The sequence below is a fragment of the Pezoporus wallicus genome, unplaced genomic scaffold (genome assembly GCF_028554395.1).
Source record: "Pezoporus wallicus isolate ANWC-B61680 ecotype Strahan unplaced genomic scaffold, APGP_CSIRO_Pwel_v1 contig_4131, whole genome shotgun sequence".
NCBI lineage: Eukaryota > Metazoa > Chordata > Aves > Psittaciformes > Psittacidae > Pezoporus > Pezoporus wallicus.
Window position 1 is genome coordinate 10,813,508 of NW_026641950.1, and position 9,405 is coordinate 10,822,912.

The window sequence follows — 9,405 nt, forward strand, 5'->3', positions numbered from 1 at the left end:
CTCTAGAACTTGCCTGGACAAATATAATGAACTTAAGTGAACATAGTTCCATGTCAGCAAGAGAGCTCAAGAACACTTTTTTGTGCAGGAAAAAGGAGTAGATGAATTCTGTTTATGCATGCATAGAGAAAACTTCACGACTGATAAATAAGCATCATAGCAATGCATGCTTATAACTGCTCAGGAAACAAGCTGTTGAACATTTCCTTGCCTCAACTTCTGACTCACTGTCTAGTCTGTCTGATGCACAAAAAATGCCATGCTTTGCTAGTTGGAACTGGTGGAGAGAATATGTGAGGACATTCACTTAAATTAGAATGGAGAAAGCTTTCCCATCTACTCCTTGTTGCTCGGAATCTCTGCATAATCAATCTATCTTGTTAGTATTTGTTGGAATTTATGATCTGATTCTATTTTTTCAATCACTATATGGACACTTAGTTAAAGCATACAAATAACTTTTGTTATTTACACTTTCTCCATTTGGAGTATGCTCTAGGTTGCATGCGGGAAGGAAATGGCATGGCCTTCACCATAACAGAAGCTAAATCCAACTCCATCTACATAATTACACTGGCCACAGCCCAGAAACCCCTCTCACTTGGTTTTCCCCCAATAATCTATGGCTCATATTATGTATCCCACATCAGGTCTTGCTGTGGACATGGTTCCTCCACATGCTTCTCTGTCTCTACGTACATGATAAGATCTACAGAGTATTTTGCCAGCCTGTCTCAATGACTATCTGTCTTACTGCTTACCTTGTGCCAGGGTTGTCTCTAGCAGCAGGCTCTGTTCTGAAGTTTGCTCTCATGTTTATTTTTTTTTTCTTTAGTTTTTGGCAGGATTTTTGGGGGCCCTTTCATCATCAGTCTTCCTCCTGGTGACTCTTCTTGCTTACCTATGTCTAGTCTAGAAAAGCATACTTCTCATTGCACAGGAGATGGTCACTGCAGTATGCAAGACTGTACTGATGTAGCAAATGTGGACTTGTTGGATTTTTTAACAGGCTGATAAAGAGTTGCCAAACTTGGAGTAATTTAGGAGCCCCTTGCACTAGGCATCAGTCTGGTTGACCCATTTCATGAACACCAGACAGACTTCTGCAGATGAGATCTTTGTAAAGGAATGCGTGTTCCTGGTTTGTCTTGCATTACCATCACCACTACTGTAGTGATACAAGCTGTTAATCTGAAACTAATGTGGTCCTCTTCCCATCCAGTAGTATACTTGGCTTAGCATATTTTGGTTGTTCAGCCTAGGCTGCTGCACGTTCAATGAAGAAAACCCGTTGGCTTTGACAATTAAATATTGGTGATGTGTGTGTGTGCATGCATACAGAAGCAAATATTTTCCAGGGCTTTGAAAGGAAGGTAGCAGGCAAAACAATGCAGTTGACAGAAATGGCTGGATGGCATTCAGAAAGTATCCAAACGAGCTCACAATTATGTATTGTAGCTGCACTGCATTGCAAAGTGGGTTGATGGGAACATATGCTGAAATACAGCATTTTACCCAGCGCTGCAGCCAAGAGTGCCAACACATTTTTAACATTCACCTAAATGTGTTTACTTTTTTTTTTTTCCTCGTTCATCCACATAAAAACATCTTCACCTGAGAATGTGTCAAAGTTACTGTTATTAACAAAATTTGCATTGTTTCTTGCTTTAATATACTTGTGGTTCATGTGGACTTTTAAATAACATAAGTGGTGGAGCAGAATATGCCATAGCAGCTCTGGGATTTTGTAAATGAGTAGAAATAAAAATAAATCCTGGCAGGAAGATATTTTATAGAGCTAGCTACTCTTAGTAAGTATCAGATTCTGCTCTTTGACAATAGAAACTGTGTGAAAAATAAGGATTGTGACATAATAGCAACATATTTAACTCAGTATGTTGTTCTTTTTATTTTGGCAGATCTGGCTGTTGACAGGTTTCCATTCATGCCTACCATGTTTTCCATAGCCTGGCAGAAATTTCAGTGAAGTGGAAGGCATATGACAAACTGGCTTCTTGACTGTGGCATGTCACACCAACTATGGCATACTCAATGAAAAGCACTGTGTGAATGTCTTTTGCACACTGCCAGGCATGCTTTGTGCAATCAGCTGCAAGCAGTATGGTGCTTTCTGCAGCTTCTTTTTCATTACATGATTTTCCACAAATTTATAATTAAAATAGAAGGCATGTACTATTTGCACTATGCACAAACCAATCATTCCAAAACTATTCTGTAACATGGTGCAACCATGCTTCAGCCAGGCACTGAGGTGAAACAGAATTAAAGCAGCCATATCCTAGACTGCTCTGCTGACTGAACAAATCCAGCACACTCAGCTTCTCTGTGCCTGTCATATGCTCCAGCCCACTAACTTTATGCTGGCTCTCCACTGCACTCACACTTATTCAGTGTCTTTCTTACAGGCTCAAAATTGAACGCAAGAACCAGTTGCACAAATGTTGAAGACAGGGAAATTATCACTGCCATCAACCTGCTGGCTATGCTTTTGTTAACGCAGCTTGGTGTGCACCACAGCAAGGGCGCACCACTCACTGTTCACCAGGATCCCCCTGTCCTTTCTTGCGAAGCTGCCTGCTGGCCAGTCAGCCCAAGCATGGCCTTGTACAGGGAGGTGGTACCAGACTCTGTGCTGCTTTTGTTGAACTGCATGAAGTTCCTGCCAGCCCACTTCTCCAGCCTGTCTGGTCTCCTCTGTAGAGCAGCCCATGATTTCAGGCTTGAACTTGCTGAGGGTGTATTTTCAAGTGCCACTGTTCATGTCATTAAAGTTTTGCCAGTAAATAAAACAAATGAAATTTCACTCCAGCACAGTAATGAATACTCTACTGGGTCAAATCTTTTCCATAGTATCTGAATATGTAGCTACTTTAAATTCTTTTAAATTAGCATAATCTCTTTGACTTGCCTCTTTCTTTTTGACCATAGATGTATGAACTTTCAATGACAGCAACTCTATGTATAGAGGAGGACTGTACCAATACATTACTGCTTTTACTGGACATGTTTATTGATTTTCCCAATGGCTTTTTTAGCTTCTCCACTCACAGACATTGTAAACTGCCTTCCTTTTCTCCTTTTTGTTTCATGGACTCCTGGCAACTAGCCTATCTTCTATCATGCAAATAATTCTTGTGCCACAAATCTTTTCCCGTCTTTTTCTCCACTGCTGCCCCTTTCTATTCAGTCCCCTTTCTCTTTTCTGCTTGCCCCAGGAATTTATATCAGTTTCCATTACCCTTTTCCCATACTCAGCTCCCATTCTCCTTACAGCAAAGGGTTCCATTGTGTCCCTTGCCCAACCTATTCTCTCTGTCACACAACAGAGGCTTCATATCCCTCTTTTCCCCTTTATTTCCCTTTATTTCCTTTTTCTTTTTTTTCCTGCTCAGCCAATAAATCACTCAGTGATTTATCAGTAAATATACCTAATTGGGAAGGTGAATAGGGAAAACACATTTATAGCTGGGCAGTGCACTATTAACTGCTGTGATCAGCTGGCTGTTTATTTGATCTGCAGAAAACTGCAGAGGTATTTAAGCTGCTAGAGTGATATAGTGCTACCCATTCCATAGTTATCACATTACTTCCAAGCAGACAGAGAAATGTCATCAAGATGATGTCGTAATGCTTAGCCAACTGGCTTATGTGATGCTGATCCAACGCACTTCTCAAATATGCTGCAGTTCTGAGGATGGATCTTTCTAGGCTAGTTTTAGGCAAGCTTATATGTATAAAGTAGCAGGTATTAAAGTCCTCTCTTTTCCCAGCACGTTTTCCTCAGATTTTTATTCTATTGCATATGTGCATTTTTCAGACTTACTGAATAATATGCCTGCTATACAAATACCTGAGGCACTGTAGCTGATCAGCAGTTCACTAAGAGGGCTTTCCAAGCACCTAATAATAACAGGGATTTCATCCTCTTTGGATACTTTTCATGTATAGATACAAGACTAAAATGACATTTTCTGACTACATCCTTTTGAAAAGCAGTGCTTCATTCACTCCCTTAAAAGGTTATATCATTGTTTGCAGCTTTTTTTTTTAATTAGATTTAAAGATAAAATATTAAATCCTTATGGTATAATTTTTCTCTACATTTTTTCATCAATACACCACTATGTTGAGTCACAATAATGAAATGACAAATGGGAAAATACTGTCTACTTAATATTTATTAAGCCAATTACTCTTCTGAGTGTGACCATCTGATTTTCAAATTTTGGGAGGGTTATAGTCAATAAAGGTCAAGCAAGTAAAGTATTTGTTTATCTTCCTTTCTTTGAGTGTAAAATTATAGATAACTTAGCTAGCTTTCTTTGCAAGTAGCTGACAGCTATTCTGGTGAAGTATGATTTCATTGCTCTCTTTTGGTGATCCACAAAATACCCACAGGACCTTCAGCTCTCAAAATTCTCTCTGCTGAAGCTGTTTGGTGTGCTTGCCACCAAACTTCACATTTAAAGGCTCTGGATGCAATCGCTGAAGACAGTGTGAAACACATGCCGTAGTCTCATTACTTTCCCACAGATGTCTTATCTGTTCCTTTTGCTCTGTATTCCATTCTGTAAATACTGTATTAAAAGTTTATTTTTGGGGTGAAACAGATGTAAATGGGTGAGTTAGCATTCCCAATCTGTTGAAGAATCAGTTCAGTATTAGAAAACAGATATAACTCTAGAGAAGTAAGCATGGCCTTAGTAAGCATAGCCTTTTGGCAGAGGTTCAGCTCTGGAAAGCAATGTTTTTCTGTTGCCTTCTACTCCCTTGTACACACATCATAGAGATGAAGAGGAAGAGGCAAAGAGAAAATGAAAGAATAACTGTCTGGGGAAAAAAATGCTTGGTTTAACAATGCAGTGTATCAGTGTTTATGTGAATAAGCCAAAACTGGGGTTGGGGTATGCTGTAGAAGTGGCAGCATGTGATGAAAGGTAAATCTGACCTTACTTGTAATTGCTATTGATCCATCTAATAATGCAAGAATGGATTTTTCTGTTTAATAATGGACTTTCTCAATACCTCTTTATATTTCTTGTCACCTAGTTCTGAAAAGAAATTGCAAGGAACAAGAATCTTTGGATGAGAATTCTGTAATAATCTAATGCAGCAGGAGCGGATTCTTCCTAGGCTTAATAACAGGAATTATAAAAATACCACAGAAAAAGCTTTACTCTTGTTATGAAAGAAGCAGGCTGGCAATTCCATTACATTCTACGGTTATATATTAAAGTCTTTTCAATCCTCTATAATTTGACCCTCCGTGTGGCTGACTAGTGCCATAGCTTCATAACTTCTTTCTCATGTTCTCAGCAAAATGTCAATATGGGAAATTTCTGTAGTTAGAAATGAAAGCATCTTAGTTGCTGAGACTTCTGTAAAATGTGAATAACTTGAAAGAATAAATATACCTTTATATTTATAATGAAAGCAAAATTTATACATTCTGATTTGACGAGTTTGGAAAAACATATGTCTAAATCCAGGAATGAAGACACAGTTATGCTAAGAGAAATATAGTAATTCTTAGCTTGATACTTTGAATGTAATTAGCCTTATATTACAACATTTTTGTGCACACCCTGTACCTAAATTCAGAATAAGCTTCAAATCATTTCTTCACTCCTCCTGGCAAAGCCTTAGTTTTAATGGAGATTAGTATTATGTGGAAAAAGACCCAGCTGAAGTGTGAAGTCCAAGCATATATATGAGAAGTAAATATAACTGCCAAACCTAAATCTCTTGGCCAACTATGTGCCTTTGTCTCTTTGAACAGGAATTAATCTTGTACTTGCTCAAAATGAAACTACACACTCTTGGGTTAACAATCTTTTGTCCTGTGAATCTGTAAGGAAAAGTGAATAATCATAAGGAGTGGAAACAATATGTTGAGGTGATAGTTTGCTGATCAGTCGCGGATCTTGCACTGATTCCTGGTCTCCTTTGCAAAGCCTAAATAAAAGGCATTTGGAAGGAGTCACTATGTCAGTATTACTAGCAATAGCAACCTCCTCCACTCTCTGGAAGTGAGTTATGAAACATGAGCAAACACAACCTCTTATCTATTTCTGGAAGTCATTTTTGTATCTTTGTCCCCACCATCATCAGTAGCACCAAGGCTTTGCCTGATGGATCCTCACAATTGCAGATCTACCCTCCCACTGTGTTCCTCAGAGTTTTTAGTTTACTGACACAGAAGATGCTTTTGTTGAGCACTTCTCCATGACATGTAAGGAATGTGGATTCATGCTATGCTTTCTGTCCGGGGACTTTGCCTCTCACTAGCTATACTGCAGAACTATTTAAGTTCTGATATATTTCAATTCTTCTAAAAAGGCAAGTAAAGGGCAGGATCTGGACCCTAATTCTAAAAGTGCTCAGGTTAGCCTTACTTCTAAACCATTTAATGGAGTATTTAAAGGCATATGAACCATAAATATTTTCTGTTAAACACATGCTACAGTGAATATGGTCAGAGGAAAAGTGAGATCTGGGCATTATAGACTGGGGAAGTAGGACTGCTGCCTAAGTTTATAAAGAGTTTGGGTTTCTCTTCCCAGTTTTCCTTATGTGTGTTTGGATCCTAAGACTGAAAGTTTTATCATATCAGTTAATAACCAAGGATTAAGAATAAATGGTTTGTATAAGCTTTAGAAAATTATCCTGGTAAACTTAATCAGCTGTTTAATATGAGGTCAAATTCTTAGTATTCTAACATGACATGAGGTCAAATTCTTACTATTCCAAGCCTCAGTGCCAGAGCACACATGAGCAGATTGCTCCACTTTTGAACAGGAACTTACCTTTCAGTGTATATGCCATCTGGGTAACACTTAAAGTAACACCATAATGGCTATCTAACTAGAAAGTTTATAGGATTCCTTGTGTTGAATTTGCCTGTTTATTTTTTTTAGTAGATAGATGTTGCCTGGTAAATTTTAATCTCACTTCCTGACTGCTTTTCATCTCTAAACTTGATCTTAATATTTATTTTAGATTAGAGACCAAGTCCTTCATATATTTTGTAAATCTAACTTTACCGTTATCTAAAGCAGCTGTACATTTATTAATTACAATACACAGATGGGACTCACCAAACTGTAACCCATGGTCTGCCCTGAAATAGATTTCCATAGCTCATCAAGAAATTAGGACAACAAAACTTGATTTTGTGTATGGAATCCTATTTCTGTCTCATTATTCTGCTTTGTAATTACGAGCTACTCTCAGTGCTCCTGACTGCCTACCTGCTTCCCCTGTGTCTCTCAGGCCTCTGAAGAAGGCCTTATTAAATGTTTGTACAATACCTAGTATGATAGGTCCTCTGACTGCTTCTGTTATATAAAGAGCAAATACCAACAATAATAACTCTTCATTGTAATACAACCTATAAATATATGCGTGGAAGAGAAACATTTTCAAAAAAAAAGAGGAGCCTTACTGGGATCCAAAGGAATTCTCTTTTGTTGTCAAATTAAAAAGAATCCTCTTTAAAATTTAAAAAATTAAGTTAGTCTCTATCTTTCTCTCTTTCTCTCTCTCTTTGATTTGCGGAGTTTTAATGACTCTGTACTATATTAATAAAATCTTTAAAAAAGCAAATAACATTCTGGAAGAAGCTTATGTAGATCAACCCCTGTTTAAAGCAGAGTTAATTCCAAAGATTAGATTTGATCAGATTAAATCTCCCAGGGCTTTGTGTTCTTGCAATCCATCTCTTTCTGGCTGGGCAAGGAAGTTCTTTTGGTGGGTATAAGGCACTTATTCAAAAACGGGGATACTGGGGAAGCTCTGTGTGTGGCAGGTGAGACCAACTGATCAATGCATGAATAGAGGAGGCACTAGAACTATGTTTTCCCTGACTTAACATTAATTTGGCTTTCAGGAGCAAATTAAAGCTATATATATATATATATATATATATATATATACACACACATATAAATAAACTCAGAAATTGGAAAAGTGAAGAGAGCTGGGCTCCATCTGAGCAAATGTATGACTGGGCTGCTGTAGGTAGGCTATGGTCATGTTTGCAGTACAGCTCTTTCTGTAAGTCTGGTGAGTGTACTGAGTCACTGGGGGATGATTTGGTTTTGGAAATTTGTCTGTGGGTCATGGCAATAAGAAGATGGTGGGAAATGGAAGTGAAAACTGAGGAAGAAGTGGGAAATAGTAAGCAATCTGTAGGGCATAAATATATAGCTCCTGTGTACCTTATTCATGTCTCCACTTTTGGCATTGCAAAGTTACTGCAGTTACTAGAATACCTTGGGTGGTCCCAAATCTTCATCCATTACCTTGTCACAAACTTTTCATGGCACATGTATATATAGTTGATCCTTGGCTAACATTGCTCTTTACTCTTGTAATTTCTTGGTGTTTACCTCTCTGATGGTGTGTAGATACAGACAGCTGTCACCTCCCCTTTCACCATTTATTCACTAAGCCTTTAGTGTCCTCTCATAAAAGAGGCTCTTTAGTTCCCTTGTCTCCCCTGCACCTGTTGCAACTCATCCTAATTGAGCTTTATGAGGACAACAGACCTGTTTCAGAGGAGGTCATGCCAGGGTCCATCCAGACCCAGTGACATGCCCCTAGTCCGTGAGCAGTTCACGCTATTTTGACATGCTTTAGCGATGCACTTGGCAGTCCTGGGGTAATGGCTGGACTTGATCCTAAAGGTCTTTTCCAACCTAATTGATTCCATGCTTAATTTGATAATGCAGATTTTATCTGGAGCTGTCAGGAACTGGGTCTTCAGCTAGTTTAGTCATTTCCAGTTTCCAAGAGTCCTCGCAGTGGGAAGCAGCACCTTTTTAAAGGCCAGGGGCAATTAATGCCACCCATTTTTTGCAGAAGCTCTTCAGGAAGGCAGTAGGAGACAGCACAGTGGGGAGCAGTGCTGGAACCCACGTGTGTATGTGGAAATTCCATAGGGAAGGGTTGGAACCTTGCATACAGGAGCTGTTGGATTGGTCCCCTCACCCCCAGCTGCACATCGAGTGTGAAACATATCACCAATGGGTCTCCTGTGGATAGACCCAGCCTTTCCAGACCTGATGCTGGTCTTACGGCAAACAGGCTTTCTGCAAACCACCATAAAAAAAAAAAAAAAACAGCCAGACCTGTAAATATAATTTCAGAAGTCAGCCAGGCAAAGCTTCCTGGTTTATGTGTGTTCCTGTCTGTGTGTGTACGCACATATGTATCTCGTTTGAACTGAACATTGTACCTAGTTCTGGATATTAGTGCTTTTCCACACTCGATGTTCTTGGAGCCGGGGCAGGCTCCCTTCCCCTCACCCACTGTCCAGGGCGGGCTCCTTTACCCGCAGCCCCGGCACAAGCACGACCATGTTTTCCTACCGGACCCCCCACA